Source organism: Callorhinus ursinus, unplaced genomic scaffold (genome assembly GCF_003265705.2).
Source record: "Callorhinus ursinus isolate GAN/ISIS: 27379988/994484 unplaced genomic scaffold, GSC_fseal_2.0 scaffold2, whole genome shotgun sequence".
Classification (NCBI taxonomy): domain Eukaryota; kingdom Metazoa; phylum Chordata; class Mammalia; order Carnivora; family Otariidae; genus Callorhinus; species Callorhinus ursinus.
Window position 1 is genome coordinate 15,045,752 of NW_027397064.1, and position 17,877 is coordinate 15,063,628.

Below are 17,877 nucleotides of genomic sequence, written 5' to 3' on the forward strand. Positions count from 1 at the left end.
GGCAAGGACACAAAAGTTCCCTAGGGGCAGCCCCTTGCAGACCCGCTTGATTGTATTTTTTCATAAATGAGCTTTCAGGGGAGCATCAGGCTCTGCTGTGATAGCGAGGCTGGACTGGTGATGGGGTTGGATATTGTCGCCCCATGCTCTTTTCCAGAGCAGCCCTGAATTGATTGCATTATTTAGAGCAAGCACAACCCAGAAAAAGTGAAGGGCTTGACTTTCAGGCTTTTCCTTCACAAAGGAGAACTGAAGGCAGTTTCACTTCTGAAGTTGGGGAGTGAGAGCTGAGTATTGAGCTTATGATCTGTTCTACATGGACTTCCTTTTGCAGATTGTTCCATCCAACTGCATCCATTCGCGAGGCTGAGCGCATGCCCGTGCCAAGATGGCAGTATTCTGTGGGTGGGGAAGCTGGCCACAAACATAAGAAGGAACAGACAGAAGCCCCACAGGCAGCAGTGGTTTTAAACTAGCACTCAGTGGAAACTGGAGGCTTTCTAGGAGGTGAGCAGAGAAGCCTGAAAAATAATTTCGGAATGTATGATATTTCACTTTTCTAGCCACGCCAGTCTTTTATTTGTTGTTTCTTTTCTTTCTAACCAGACTTGCCATTGGAATGGTCTCTTATGTCTTAGGTTAACGGAAGTATAAAGGGAATCCAGACCTTCCTAAATCAAATATAATTTATTTATTTACTTTTTAATTAATTAATTAATTTTAATTTTAATTAGCATATAATGTATTATTTGTTTCAGGGGTACAGTCTCAAATATAATTTGAAAAGGAAAAACCTTTCCAGTATGGATGCAAGGTCTTTTACGTGGAAGTAACGTGTTATATTTAGGGGTATTTCTAGGAAAAACCTAGATTTCTGAAGTAACTCTTGCAAATATGTAACTAGTAGAACTAGTAACTAGAGCTAGAACTAGATCTAGCCCCCCAAGTAAGGCTTTGGTGCCCTAGGCAGCCTCTTTCCCTCCCCCTTCTCCTGGGAGAGCCTTTGGGGCAGAGAGAGCCCCTTGGAACATGGTTACTTGCTTCCTGGCCCGAGGGCACCAGTGATCGGGTGACAAGGGAGGTCAACTGTGATGGAGCAGGATGAGGAAGGATAATGCAGAGCTAGTCACTCGTGCCTTTCTTTCTCTGTTCCATTTCCAACCTCATTACTCGACCTGAGTCACCCACTAGAATTCTCCTAAGGGTCAGGCCGAGCAGTTGCATGAATGACCTGAATGAAGAGGGTCCTCAAAACACCATTTCTCCACCTTGCTCTGCCCTTTACCAAGGGGCAGCTCCTACCCGGCAAGGAAAGGCTCTGAGCATTGCAGTCCAGCTCATGTAAAAATACTGAGGAAGAAGAGCTCTCCAAACTTCTTTTGAGGTTCTTCCCTTAGACACCATAGTGGCTTTTTCTTGGCTGAAGTTCAAAGAAACCTCCAAACTGAAGGAGGAAGCACTTTAAATCACTTTGTAACCCACAGCTTGTCTCTGCCAGTTATATAAGTTTATTGTATTATTTTTAGAATGTTTACTTAAACAATGTGCAGAGCTGGCCTAGGAGGCTAGCTGAATCTTTTATTAGAACACATCTATGTCTTCTATCACTGGGGTCCACTGGCAGGAGGCTAAAAATAGTCCACCGAACCCTTTCCTCCACCAGAAGGATTCTTTATTTGCCAGAAGAAGAGAGAAAGCAGAAACTCCCCCCACCCTTCACCCTGAATTCCTTCTGGAGCTGAGTGACTGCTTTGCTTCAGAAATAAAAATTCTTTTCCTTTAAATGGGGGGCCAACGGGTAGTTGGCAGCTTCAGTCCATTTCCATGCAGCTGAAGGTGACATGAATGTTCTCATCATGTCATACACTTGCTCGAAAACTTCAGCAGCTTACCATTGCTTGTAGGATAGGGAGTGAATGTCCTGCATGTGGTATTTGAGTTTCTTTTTAATAAGATCTACACCCTGCCCTGACAGATTTCCAGCATTATCTGCCACTGTTCCAGAACTTTCAGCTCCAGATTCGTCTCTTCAATGCCCCACAATATCCCTGGTGTCTGGTTGTCCCTTTGATCATATTCTGCTTTCTGCTAAAATGTCTGACTCTTCCTGTAAACTAATCTGGTCCTGCTCATCATTCCAAGAGCAGGACCCCACTCCCCCCACATCCCCTCCCTCCGCTCCCTCCCCTTCCCTTCCCTCCCCTCCCCTCACTGCCGAGGTCACCACCATCTTTCCAGGCTCCTGCCATGCTCCTGTTCACACTGGCCCCCTCTTTCTGACAATTAGCAAATAAGAGAGTCTCACAAGGTTATTTATCTTTTTACGTGAGCAAGTTTTATTTTCTTAGTATTTTGAAAGCTGAGAAGAGTGGCAGTAGCTTTTAGTCTCTGTATCTGCTACTGCAATTGACAAATCACAGGGGCTTCATTTGCGTTTAAGGATTGATTTAAGGGGATCCCTACTCTATTCCCACAGGGCGAGTTCACCCTTCTTACCATCTCTACTGGGACCATCCAACCCAGGGGCAAAGCTCTCTAGGGTTTCTGTAATGTTAATGTTTGATAAACACCCTTCCCTGCTAAAATGCTTGCAGGGGGAAGTGGTGGGTGTTGTGAAGAGGAAGGTCACCTTTGTGGTTTGAAAAAAAAAAGGTCCTTTGTACACTGTCCTTATTGAGTCACAAGACCCTTGAACATATTAAAGGTGCTGAGAAATCCTGCAATAAAGAAAACTTTTATTTTGTTGAAACTACCATTCATCAAATTTACCATAGAATTCTTACCTTCCTTCCTTCCTTCCTTCCTCCCTCCCTTCCCTCCTCCCCTCCCTCCCTCCTTTCCTTCTTTCTTCCCTCCCTTCTTTTTCTTTTCTTTCTTTCCTTCCTTCTTTCTTTCCTTCCTTCCTTCCTTCCTTCCTTCCTTCCTTTCTTTCTTTCTTTCTTTCTTTCTTTCTTTCTTTCTTTCTTTCTTTCTTCTTTCTTTCTTCTTCCTTTCTTTCTGTGCCCCCAGTCCCCCCAAGAAGTAATAACATCAAGCATCCAGAAACACTAGATGTCTTAGTCAGCTCTGGGTTCTATAACAAAATATAGACTGGATGGCTCAAAAACAGACATTTATTTCTCACAATTCTGGAGGCTGCAAGTCTGAGATTGGGGTGCTAACATGGTTGGGTTTTTGGTGAGGGTCCTCTTCCTGGCTTATAGATGACCAAGTTCTCATTATGTCCTCACATGACACAGAGACAGAAGGACAGCCCTGGCCTCTCTTCCTCTTCCTTTAAGGATTAGTGTCCTTAATCTAAACCTAATCACCACCCAGGGGCCCCACCTCCAAATACCATCACATTAGGGGCTAGGACTTTGACATCTGAATGTGGGGGAGGGGTACGCAGACATTTAGTCTGTAACACAAAGATTCTGTTGAACACAGTGGAGAGTGTCTTCTTCCTACCTGGCTTCCCAGTTGCCCTCCCCCCTCCTTTTTTAAAATATTTTATTTATTTATTTATTTGAGAGAGAGAATGAGATAGAGAGAGCATGAGAGTGGGGGAGGGCCAGAGGGAGAAGCAGACTCCCCGCTCAGCAGGGAGCCCGATGCAGGACTCGATCCCGGGACTCCAGGATCATGACCTGAGCCGAAGGCAGTCGCCCAACCAACTAAGCCACCCACGTGCCCTGCCCTCCCTTTAAGACACACGTTTGATGCTTTATTTTCCATCTTTGACTCTGTTAGGATTTCTTGGGTAATGCAATTCCAATACACTCCCAAGTGTTTATTCTTTTGGCCAGTTTGCACTGCTTACAAATTCCTGCCACTTCTGCTGCTCTGATTTGTATCCTTTTAGATTCATCCAAATAAGGAACAGAAAAATTAGTACTTCCGGTAGCTTGGTAAGGACTAGACTGAACTAACTAGACATTTTCTTGTGCCATTTTAGAGATTTTCTAGTCTAACCAGATTTTTTTTGTAAATACATGAATTAATTGAGGACTTGGAAAGTAAGTAATGTATGCACAAGTCAGGGGTAAAGTTAGAACTCAATCCAGGTCTTCTGGCTTCCAGGTAAGTGGACTTCTCCATACACCTCTCTGACTTCTAGGTTATGTGGAATCTCCCAGGTCCTAGATTGTCTTTAATCTCTTGAAGTCATCCGAGATCAACCCAAACAGAAAAGATGGTTCTATCACATTCCTTGACTTTTCTGGGTTGCTTCCAACCAGACTCTTCCATTCTTCCCTGCCTGGTATGCTTTCTATTAGCTTCTGCACTCCAGTCACCCTCCTCTGGGTGCTTTCAAGTCAATGTCCTTTGAAAAATGTGGCACTTGAGACAAAACCCAGTTCTGCAGATGCAGCCCGACTTGACAAAGTGCAGTAGGGCCCTCCTGCCTCCTTCATCCAGGCACACCTCTTCTCTTGCTGCAGAAGAAGGGTGTTAGGTTCTCAGTGGTCCTGGGTATTCTTTTGATCAAGGCCTTGCCTGTCTCCAGACCTGGTCACAACCCTCCAGTCTGGGGTTTTAAGCCCTCCCACCATTTGGCTCCTCTCTAGGTTAATTCGTCTCATCTCTTGTTACACTCAGGCTTTTGTCTTCCTGTCAGACAAACCTGCAGTGCATTTCCCTACACCTGCTTCTGCTTTGCTCATTCAGATCCCTGACCTCTGGGCAGTTCTGGGCACTTCTTTCAAATCATCCTTTCCTGTCTCTGTCTGCTAAATGGCGACTCTCTCCTTCTTCAGGTCTTTGTTCATGTCACATCTTCTCTATGAGAAACTTCTAGACCAATCGCTCCCAGCTCCTACCTCTGCTCAAAGGTGTGTTCTTCTCCCTGTTTTCCCTCCAAATGTTCAGCACTTGGGGAATATCCTTTGCACACCCTTGTACTGCTCAGTGGAGGTTTCTACCATTGGTCCCTCACCTTTCTGTCTCTCTCAAAGCAGTAATGATTGACATGCTGCCAAGTACTCATCCTGGAAAGTACTTGGATTTCAAGTCTTTTTGTTCTTGTCACCTCTCTTTCATTTTGTCACATTTTTGTATTTTTAAATTCCATGTTCTTTACTTGACAAGTAGGTTTGTATTATATATAAGAATCAAAGTTTTAAAAATCATTTGTGAGACATTCATTGAAAATGAGAACCATTTCACATTGTACCTGTTCTAGCATTTTCTACCACTGAACAGAGCAGTTAAGGTTTAGCTGATGTCTACTAGGAGAGAGGCAAAATAATTTGAGCATAAGGTGAAGCTAATTGAGAATATTTGATGAAAAACAATAAACATGAGGCCACCCCCACTTTGCCTCACACTATGGCAGTAGAAAGGCAATTCAGTGAATGCTTCTGAGTCCTTACTCCATGCCAGTGTCATTCTAGGGATTGGACAAAAAGGAGTAAACAGTATAGATGAGATTCCTGATCCCATGGAGCTCATATCCTAAATGTGAAGACAGGCAGTACAAATAAATAAACGAATGATATATTTCAGTAGTAATAAATACTAGAGGGAAACCGCATAGTAGGATGTGATGGGACGCAGCTTGAGGACGGGCACTAGAGAGAGGAATATCAAAGACCTCCCAAAGGGGTGGCATCTGAGTTGAGATTTGACTGTTTTGCCAAGCAAAGATTGGGGGCCAATTGTTCTGGGCAGAAAAATAAGAAGACTTCAAGGGGGGGAAGAAGCCACGTTTGAGGCTTAGAAAGAAGGCCAGTGAGGCTAGTGTATTATCATAAGTGAGGGAGACAGAGAACTGCAAGTTTATACAAGGGCCTTATAGATCAAGGGAGCCATTTGGAAGGCTTAATGGGGAGGGATGATGTAATCTGATCTACATTTTAGAAATATCACACTAGTTGCTCTGTGTACAAAGGGCATTATTGGTAGGCAGGCATGGAAGCATTGAGGTTATTCCATTAATATTAATCCAGGTGAGAGATGATGGCAGGTTGCACCAGGTATTAAAGATGATAGAAATATAGAGAGATTTAGGATATATTTTAGAGATGAAAATGATCTGGTAGGCTAATGGATTTAGCACGGAGGTGACAAAAAATGAAATCAAGGATGACTTCTAGTTGCTGATGCTAAATAGAAATATTTACTAATCCTCTGGAGAGGAGCCGGGCAGAGTTTGAAGTGAACACTGGGGTCATAGCGATAGCATGTACTGTCCAGGGTGTTCTGTGGGTAAGCTCCACCAGTGGGATGGTAGAGCAATGTCTCAGACATTTTGCATAAATACTTTAAATGCCTCCCTTATAATGAAGATTATGTTATTTCTTTGCAAATTTAAACCAGGAGCAATTCAGGGGAACATAGTTTTAGTTTAAAAGCAGAAGAACCTGTTAATGATTAAAATAAATGATACTCAATGTACAGAATGAGTCATATAAAATGAGTTGAAATATATAAAGAGTCAGAAATATGCAATGCATTGAACTATACAATGAGTTGCTTCTCACTAGTGCAACTCACCCAGAGGCAGGATATGCAGTTATTTCCTCTGGTGGGGAGATGAAGCTTCTTGGCATTGAAAGAGAGGCATAGTCCAGTTCTAACGTGGGTAGGGAAGAAGCTGATCTGATGTCAGGGCCCCCCCTAGGAGTGGTGAGAGAATAACCAGTTGGTTGGTGGTATGACCTAAAATATCAAAAAGATAAAACCCTCCTCTGAGTATCTGACCCTGAGTGTTTCAGAGTCTTGTTTTGACATGACTTTTTCTAAGGCTTTTTCATCGTGGTTTTAGCAAGTGTTATGATGCCTTCAGAATTAAAGAGGAGGAATTTCTTCCAGAGAATATAGTAAGGAGGAGAAGTCCTGGTGCTCCTTGCCCTGTTGTACATATCAGTCAGGATCCTTGGGGAAAATGCTCAGCACACTGAGCTGGGATTTTTGAAGACTTTCAATAAAGGGACTATTGATAGCCAACCATGATGCCGAAACACTTGGAGAGCTGCAGTGGTGGTAGCATCTTCTAGGTCTACAAAGCAAGGGATGGAAAAGTGCTGCCAAAGCTTGAATGAGACCCAAAATGTTAAAGAAGTGTCGTTCAATAGAACCTTTAGAGGCCACAGCCACTCCAGAACTGAACTCCAGCAGGGAAGGAACAGACGAGAAATGTTCCCACCTTTCTCCTCCTGCTCCATGATCATCCGCTGGGGTATCTCACTGGCTGATCTGCAAAAAAGAAGTCAGAGGGTCAAGAATCTAGCTTCACCATCCTGGGGTGCAGGGCAGGGCAGAGCAGGGTACAGAATAGATTTGGGGTTGAAACTACATTTGCCCTTCTATGGTCACTTTTGGTTCTATGATTTCATGTTTACATTCATTCTCATACTGTTTTGTGTACTACCATTTACATGATGAGTGCACGTGTATAAATAATAGTTGTAGTCACTATAGGGACAGTCGTTGACTATAGATTCTGAAGGGCCTGTAGCTAGCCATTTCCCACAGAGGTACAACATTTTGTTTCTAAATGCACAAATTGAAAGAAAAACAGTAACAACAAAAAAAGCAGATTCCATTCCAAAATGTTTGGATTCCATTGCAAACATTGTCAGAGTATTTTGCTCAAAGTTAATGAGCAGTTGGTGATGATATGTACAAGGAGGGTGTGGGTCCAGCCACGATTCCTCATGCCTATTCCACTTCTTCAGCATTAGAGAAATGTTTCTGGGATTAGATCAGTGAGGACTTGGTGCTGGCAAGGAATGGGTGTGAATGGAGTTTGACCCAACTCAAGAATTAAGAATTCCAACCCCACGTTGCTTATCTTCATTGCTCCTTAGCTACTAGATGCAGCATGAACCCTCCCAGCCTCTTCCCTCTTATCTGAACTGCACTGTGGTTATTAAACAAATTGTGGATCGAGTCCACATTCTCTCGAATAGTTTGAAAACTACACAATACAAGGCTTAATGAAGGTGGCATGCCTCGGTGACTTAGAACTGGAAATATGACTACATCAAATGTCTTTAGAAGGCAAGATTTTAATGGTGGAATAATATGCTGGAACAGAGGAGTAATTTCTTCTCGAATGCTAGAATGAATTATTTATGCTTTGACAACATTATGTGTCTCTAAAGCAGCTTTTAGTTATTCGCCACTTCTGGGCTACAGCTGATCCTGCTGCCCATTCTTGTAATTACATTAACCTCTTGACTTTACATGACAAGATTTCCGGTGCGCTGCGATCAATAGCCTATCACTATACCTCTTTAATAGGGCCATAGTTACACTTCAGTTCAGATACAATTAACTTTGTCCCCTCTTTTCTTTCTGGTAGGGCATGTAATAATATTTCTTATTTCACATCTGAAACAAAGGAAGTCATTCTGAAGGAAAAGATACACGTAGAAATATGTAGATCATGTGGGAAGAAATGATTGCAATGATAAACAGACCAGGTGCAAATCCATTTCTGCCAACACATGGGATTAGAAACGCTGGGGGAAGCAGTGGTGGATTTCAATGGATTTCAAAGCCCGAAATTTGTGCCGTGGCTTTTAAATCTCTGCTGTGGTAAACTTTTTACTTTCGGTAGGATTAAAAGCACTGTGGACCACCTACTTTCCTACTTAAGCCAGAGGCAATTAATTATAGTGTGTATATGTAAATAGAGAAAGCATACTGTTAAATGTTGAAATGAGGTCAACTAGTGAAATCCTCCTCTTTGACAAAGAGAAATTGAGAGAGGTAAATAGCAGCAATGTGGTTAGAGCCCCTCAGCTCAGGAAGGCTGATTGTGTGTGTTCAGTCATGTTGGTGGCTTTCATTCAGCCATTGTGGGAGCATTTACACCATGGAAATTGGCAAATGTTACAAACTGGTGCTTTTCCCCACAAAGAATTACTTAAACATTCACCTGCGTGTCACTGTGTGTGTGTGTGTGTGTGTGTGTATGTACACACACACGCGCGCACATGTACGCATATGTATAATCTGTCACACGTATATGTTTGGATGTGCTATATTATGTAGGTATTCCATCTGTATTTTTCATCAGAAATGGTCTCAGAAAACTTTTCCAGATATTTTTGTGACTGCATTTTGTTTTTTCTTCCTTTGCTTTATAATACATGAACACACACAAACACACACCCCCCCCCCCCCACAGTAGGTATCCACACAGACTTGCAGGGACTTGTATTTTAGATTAGCCTTCAGATCGCACAGACTTCTGAGCCTGTGGATCGCTTGGAGAAACTCAAAGGAAAGGTCACGAGAATCAGCTCTACAAAGATGGGCACAATGGTCAGAGCTATAACTGGACAGGTTTGGAACACTAAAGGTTTTGGGTACAAACTGAATTCATTTTCCTTCTAATTATATAATACTATAGGGGAACAAATTCTCTTACTGTCTTCTGTACTATATTATCAGAACCGTATATCTTAGAAATAATAAAATTATCCATTACCAAGAGCAATAATTTAGGACCCAACCAATGTTCCCTACAGATAATGCATCTGCTTTAAAATCACCTTAAGAAATAACGGTGGCTGCTTAAATCCTGTCAGACCACTCTAATTTTCTTTTATGACAGTGTCAGATTTGCTATATTGCAGGAAAGTGATCTACATAATATACATGCTTGATGCCTACACATATTACATGATCAGCAAATTTAGTGTAAAAAAATAATATTGTAAGTGGGTGCAGAATCAGCAGAAGGGAATTACAGTATAGCTGCCACTGAAAGAAACTAAGAATAGAATTACAATGTCCTAGGGCTCGAGCAACCTCTGTTCCAGTGGGGGAATGAGAGTACATACATCAACATGTGTTGGAGTATCAATTAAATAGTCAAATATCTGGGCCCCAGTCCTTGACACATTTAACTGAATCTCTCTAAGTGATTCTTATGCACACATGAAATTGGGAATTACTGCTATTGGGCTATATATCCCAAATGAGGAAAGTCCGAGAACTGGGGAACTTTCAGAATGTGCTGAGGTGAAACTAGAACATATTTTACTTTCTGGTAAAGATAGGAAGACCTGAGAGATCCCCAGGCTCCTCTGAAGTCTGAGGATGTCACCTCCTCCTCCTCACCCTCTTGCCCCTCGGCGACCTCCTTCTCTGAAGTTTGCCTTGGCTTCAAGTTAGTATGAGGACCAGGATTTTCAGATAATGATTTCAAGGCAGTGGAAAGGGATGGAAGAAGCTTTGGTCTGGGAGACATGAAATCAGCATGGAAGGCCCCATTCTTTTGTGTGGCACTGGATAAATTACTGACTTCTCATGAGCTTCAGTTGTCAGAAATGATACATATCCGTTCATTGTATATCAGAGAGTTGTTCTGAGAACTAGGGGAGACATCTGGAATGTAAAAAGTTAACCCCAAGGGGTTGAATACAGGGTCATTCAAGGTTCCCATGACTGAGCTCTGGGACTGTGTCACTTGCTCTGAAATGGGCTTTAGTAGGAATCTCTATTTTGTGGTCAAGGGTCTAAAGGTCTGAGTGAGAGGCATCTGAACTGGGAGGTAAAGGGAGACATGAAGAAAGAATTAGTGATGGTAGTTTTAAACACACACGTAATTAAAGCTAACAAATTTTGATCACTTACCATAGTAAGCACTTTACGTAAATAATCTCATTTGTTCCCTAAAACACGTTTAACAGGACACGTACATACTATTATAACCACCATTTTCCAATGAAGAAATGGAGTGATTGATTGCATGATTTGCCCAAAGTCACAAATGGGCATGCTTACAAATGGGCATCTGGTTTGACTCCAAAGCTTCAACCATCCAAAGTGGCAGGGGAGTTAGTTTTGCCAATGGGACTAGACTAACCTAGTAGCTGCTATTATAGCCATAAGCCTTGAGCTATAGGATAAGATACGATTAAAGGTCAGGAAAGATGGAGAGTGAGCAATGTAAATACTTCCCTTCCTTCCTGGAATACCCCAGAAACCACAGATTAGAGAAGGTGGGTCCTTAATGTCCAGTAACTCCAGGTCCAATTTCCTTTTCACTGAGGGTTTATAAGAACTAGATTGGACAATGATGGTAATTTCAGAATCTGCTTCCCTAGAAGGTTTTAAAAGGTTTTATTGGTTAGGATTGTTGTAAATAATCTGTTCTGAAAGTGAGGAGAGGGATGTGATAGATCATGTTCTTGGGTCTTTCTGATTCACCTAAGTTCTTTTAGTTAGTTTGGTGGAGAATAGTTAATTTTTGTGAGGACATATTTAATAAAATAGTAAAAGTTTATATTCTGCATTAAACTCTAGGGATGCTCTCTTTTTTTTTTCCCTTTTATGGGTGGTCTGTAGGAGCCAACAAAATAACAATCTCCGGATTCATCAGAATGGAGCACACACATTGCAAAAGCATTTTGCCTTTTCAATGGGTTTAAATCACATAGAAACAAAATCTGGACCCTTTCACGTAGATGGAGCTAAAGGGTCTGATATCAGTTTACAAACTAGCACTTTGCCAAAAAGATCCAGATTCTTTCAGATCCAACACAGATTCTCCTAAAACGTCTGTATCCATTCCCAGATGAAAAACCCATGGGTTAATGAAATTCCCAGATGTGACTACTTGTCAAACAATCGAGGTGCTTTTATTAGTGAGTCCCTACTTTAGGGGTGGATGTGATAGGAGTTGAATTGTCATTCTGATCTTATCCTTCTAAACAAATCAACATTTTCAAGCCTGTTACAGGCAGATATCATGATTTGAACAATTTACACCAAAAGGGGTTCTCTGCTTCATGGGTAGGGGAGATAAAACCCTGAGTTCAAAGCACTTTCTCGCCTTCAGAATCAATTACCCTCTGTTTTCCTACAGAACTTATTATGCCCTTTCCCACCCATCTTGTGCCCCAACATACCTCTTGATCATGAATATATGTGACTCAAAAGAAAAATCTACTTGGGATATCTAAATTCAGAGATGTCTAGTTTGAATCTTGTTTCTTTACCTCAGTTTGTGACCATTATGAAACAGTTCCTTTCTGCTCAGCAGAGGCAAATATTTCCTTCCTGAAGGGTGAATCACTCGGAAAATAATAAATCCTACTCTGGTGCTCTTGTTTAATGTTACAATTCCTTCCTTAATGGGGCTATCTGACCCCCGTAACCCGTCTTCCCATTCTAAAAGTGCAACCTCAAACCCAAATAAATAATTTCTCCCATCAAAGGGTTCAGAAACAAAATGCTTTCTGAGAAACAATGGATGTAGTGCCTTCACACTGACTGTACCAGATAAATTCAACACAATCCCTCTAAAACCAAGGAAGATGTGAAGACAATGATGCAGACAGACGAGCAGCAGCGGACTCTAAAAGCAGGTTCCTTAAAAGATCCAAGAGCTGCCTTGAATGGACACGGAAAAGGCCAAACCATAGATGGGATTTCAAGGAATCAGGAAATTCCTTATTTTGATCCCCAGTATGAAAAAAGAATGGGAATAGCTGATAATGACAACCGGTCTGAAGGTGAGGGAGGCTATGTGACGCAGCCCTGTGGTAAAAGAGAGGGTTGTCTGTCCTGGAAACCAGAGCAGACAACTTTCCTGGTATGGGAGGAGTAACCCTTCTTTATCACACTAGGGAGGTTTGCCACGGCTTTGAAACAAATATGCATAAACTGTACTCTGGTTGTTAGATGAACTCCTGCAGTTTCAGGAATAGGAGTCTCTCTTTAGGACGGACTTGATATCAGTACATGAAACAATACCAGAATGAAACCAGGAAAGGCCTGGTATTCAGGAAAGAAGCTGGAAGGCTGTGTCCTCGCCAAAGTTGAGCAGTCTTGACAAAAGGGCCAAGATAATTTCTGGTTCAAATACATGATAGCTCTATGAATGTTTTGTCTCACGTAAGGAAGAAAGCACTTGCCAGAGAATCCAGAGGCCTGTGTCCAGCCCCCATGGACACAATGTCCCCTAAAATTTATTATGTTTGGAACCAGGGATCTTAAATTCATTTCTCTTACTCTTTACTTGGTTCATTTTCTTTAAACTTTTTTGACAGGTGGTATTTCCTTGACCTTTATTTTATTTTTCTGCTTTTCATGTGTTTTCCTATTTTGTCGTGCTGTTGCTTTTCGTGTTAGTTTGGGTTGGAGGTTGATTAGAAGTCTCTCTTTTGAGATGAAATCTCTAGTGGTAATGCTCACTGGTTGTACTGCATCATGCACTCTCCTGGCATATAAAAGGCAGGGTAGTGTGTGAATTTTCCTGTTTTTAGTTGGATACTTTAAACCTCTATGGGACAGATCGTTCAGAGAGAAAAATAAATCTTGATAGGATTCATCACTTAGCTTAGCATCTAGTTTATTATGCAATCATTAACTCTAGCTTAAACTGGAGGCCCAAATATTTCTTCCATCCCCAGTCTGGTATTCAAATAACAAGACAATAACACCTTCTTACATTGATCTAAAGTATTTGGAGATCTGCAGACAACATTAAAGACTAAATACATTGCATTTTCATCCCTTACCTCAGATCAAAGCAGCTCATCCTTCTATTTCTTTTTTCTGTTTTTCTCTCTTGTTTTGCGTGGACACTTCTTACAGATTTCAAAAATTGAAGTTTGGTCTTTTCATATTCTTAAAATGCTAAACGCTCCTTAGAGGACTTCATATAAAGAACAAGTCATCTTTCTTTAGAAACATGGATAATCATTTGCTATTCAGACAGCTGTCTCAAAAGACCTTGCTATTACATACCTTGTAAGTTGAAGAAATAACATTTCTATGAAAATAAATGACCAAAGCCACTTCAGAAAGCAGCAAACTTCAAACAACTCGGTAATTTGTAGACCCCTCTGACATCCCAAGTGCATAATGGATTTGCAAAGACATTGAAGATTAAGTAAATTGACTATGATGTCACAACTCTATTTTAGCATTTTTCCTTTAAAATCTTTATTTTTGGGGGAAATATATTTGCTGATTAATATTCCCTGAGGAGCCTCTGTGGTTTTCATCTCTGTCCCAGGTAACCCATCTGTCCCAAAGATGTAGTTGATAAAATCCACAGGCTGAAGGCCAAACTTAGCCCTTGTGGGTCATAGAGTCCTATTAAAAAAAAAAAACAAAACAACTTCAGATAATCTGGGAGGTTCCTTAGAATAACATCCGGAAAGGGTATTTTCTGCTTGTGTTATAGGCATTGGAAAAAAAAAAAAAATCTGTGGTATATCCAAAAGTGAACCATTTGAGGTTTCTGTTCTGGTGATGGGGCCATTTTATTGAGTACCGTCACCCACATTGAATTTATGGGCACTCACAGAGAGCCGGGGACTGTAAATTCTGAGGCCCGCTTATTAGAACCCGAGAGCATTTGACAATGCACGTAATTAATGATCATTTGCTAAAAGTATTTTTGGGAATTTTATTCAAACAAAGTAAGAAAGAAACACATTAAATATTAGTCCTGTTATATATTATGGGACATTATATCCATTTGTGTGCCCATAAATCACTTAGCTATGAATACTAAGAAGAGCAAGAAAGTGATACCCTATGTATGCTCTGAGATAATATTGTCTTAGTATTTGATTACAGTGTCCTTAATGGACAGATTCATGCTCCATATCCAATGTCCAGTTGGAGCTGGGGCACTAAGAAATGATAACAGGAGGATGTTCGGCCAGGATCACCCAGAGTTCAGGAGTGTGAAATTGTAATGAAATAAGACTTTTACTGGCCCTTGTCAGAAGACTCTCTTTGTCTCTTTTACTGTCTTGCTTTCCTGTGATTGGTTTTGTTGTCCCAGTGTGGGTGTTTATGTTTGTGTGTTTGTGTATACTCTTTTTTCTTTCTTTTCTTTTTTTTTTTTGGTGGCAGGGTGTTATTAAAAATATGTGGCCTGGTTTAACTATCTTTTTATCGGGTCAAAGGAAAGAGGAGATCAGTGGCTGCTTCTGTGGGAGCTGAAGAGATAAACCTGACAGTTAAAACAAATAGAAGATTTATTCTTTTTTGAACAGCTACAAAAAGTCATTACAATTTGAGTTAAACCAGAGCTAGATCTTTGTCTTCACACATAGATAGGGTAAGGTAGAAAATTAAAACAAAACAAAACAAAACAAAACAAAACAGAACCAAAAAAAAAAAAAAAAAAGGAAGGAAGGAGGCACAGGAGGAGAAAATGGAATGAAATATACCTGGGAAATGGAGATACCCCAACACAGGCTTTGGGAAGTGATGAGAAGAATCAAGGGGTTGTTTTAAGTGCTGACTGCCACAGACATGTCATGTGATTTGGGACAAACCACTTAAACTTTCTGGCCACAGTATACAATTCTAAAAAATGAAGGAAAATCATTAAGATCACTAAGGACTTTCTAATTGCAAATATTTATTATTCCAAATTGACATTTTCAGGAAACACACAATCACACACACACACACACAATGTGGATTTTTTTTTTTTTTTTGGTCCAATTGATCCATATAATTTTTTGTGTGTGGCTCCAGTTCAGTAGACACAGGCATGTTATGTCTAGCTGCCACTGTATATCATTTTGTGGTGCAAAGTCTAAGCACTTATTGCCTGCCTGGGAAGGAAAGAGGGTCTAAAAGAAAATTATTTAAGGTCATACAAGCAAACTGTGAGAAAGCTTTAAGAATACATTTAAAAAAATTGGAACTGAATGCAAATCTTTAAAGTTCGGCTGAGGAAGACAAAGGACTTCAAATATTTGTTGAGACAAGTTGAAGTTTATGACATTGATAAGCATATCAATTGGTGATTTGGTTATAATAGTCCAAATGAAAGTTACGAGAGTTAAGCTATACCATTTTATTTTTTAATTTTTAAAAAATTTTATTTATTTACTTTTAAAAGATTTTATTTATTTGAAACAGAGAAAGAGAGAGCACACGAGTGAGGTGAGGGGCAGAGGGAGAAGCAGACTCCCTGCTGAGCAGGGAGCCCAAGTGGGGCTCGATCCTGAGACCCTGGGATCATGACCTGAGCCAAAGGCAGATGCTTAACTGACTGAGCCACCCAGGTGCCCAAGCTACACCATTTTAAAATTTTAAATGTAGTAACAAGTAAATAGGTCATCTTGTCCAGTTTCATACCAGTTACTTGAAGCGAATCTATCATCTATCAGTCATCTATTATCAATTATCTATCTATCTATCGGCTATCATCTATCATATATCTATCATTAATCCTCTATCATCTATTATCTACTTATCTATCTTCTATCTACTTATCTATTATTTCTCTATCTATCATCTATTATCTATCAATCATCTATCTATCTACCTATCATATATCTATCTATTATCTATTTATCTACCTACCTATTTATCTATCAGTATCTGCCAATGTTCTTCTCTAGAGCTTCAGCTTCTCATCATAGTGTTATTTAAAGAGTGAGTTAAGGGGTAAACCAACTAGAGCATTTTTCATTCTTATTTCTGAAATGTAGGCCATCTTTTGTTTAGAAAAATTCTTTCACTTTTCATGGCTGCCCAGAGTCCACAATAAATAAAGTGTGAAGGGAGATGAAAGTTGTATTTCAAGTCAATACATACCCATGATTATGAGATCTTGAATCCACTTTCACTTGTAAATTAAACATTTCAAGAAAGATGCTTAGAAAAAAATTTATGTGCCTAGAAAATGGCAACTTTGAAAAGAATATTCTCACAACATGTCTTTTTCATGTTTAGCCAAGTTGAAGGAAAAATAAAATGGGCCAATCACACATTGTGTTTTGAGTTACAGAGGATTCTTTGGGGGTGGAGCAAATGGCACTTAACCTGCATCAGAAGTTGGCAGATGAACCAACTGCTGAGCTTTTTCTTCTCCAGAGAAGCATTAAAGTTTCATTCCCATTGCACTTGCATGGAAGCCAAGGGTGGGGGCGGGTAGGCACAATGTGTTTTAAATAATGCAACCCAAGCCATTTTGGGCAGTTAGAGATTTATAACAGAAGGCAGCCAGGAAATTTCTCCGTTGGTATCGTTGGAAAAAAAGCCACTTTCCAATTTTTGTTAGTCTGTTTCCCTCAGACACCAAAGAGGCACGAAGAGGAAGCAACTTGGTCGACTGACTAGAGCAGGGGAAAATGTTAACATCTGTCAAATCTGGATGGTGGGTAGGTATATGGCCATTTGTTACATTGATCTCTATGTCTTTCTGAATGTTCGAGAATTTTCATAATTAAATAAAATGAGTATGTGTTTGGAATTAAGCCTTGTGTTTCAAATCCCCATGACCTTATTTTCTAGCTATTGTGGCTTGGAGCAGTTATTTAATTTCTCAGAGCCTCAGCTCCCTCATTAACATAATATGTACAGTAATATCTACCATGTGGGTTGACCTGGGGATCCCAGATAATCAATAGAGTGCCTGACAAGTGGCTGGATTTTTTATTGGTAGCAGTTAGAACCCAATTTTAAACCAAAACTCAGCTGAGAGAAACAATCTCCAGGGAAAATTTCTTAGAAGTTATGCACTGCATCTGTTCTTCTAGATTTTGTATTTACTTCTGGTTTAAGTCAGATCACTAAAGATCTGTGTGTCTGCACCATATCATTCATACTGGGGGCCGGTCAGGATGTTTACATTTCATTGTCCTTGGGAAAGATGTCATTGGCTTTCAGTAAATGCTCCTACTAAACTTCTGCATGCTCCCTATAAAGGTGTTATGGGGGTGTGGTTCACTACATGACACAGGACTCTTCGGTAGCCCCTATGAGAGACATCCCTATCCGATCTTAACGTTTCAAGTAATTTTTTCTTTGGGGTAACTTCTTCTTTTTTAAATACTATGGATTGTTAAAATGGTTGAGTTTACCTTCTGGGACTGGTAGCTAGGAAATTGCAAGCCAAATCAGTAATCTACCCAGAATAGCCATATGGGTCCTTATGGTTTGAAGCTTTGC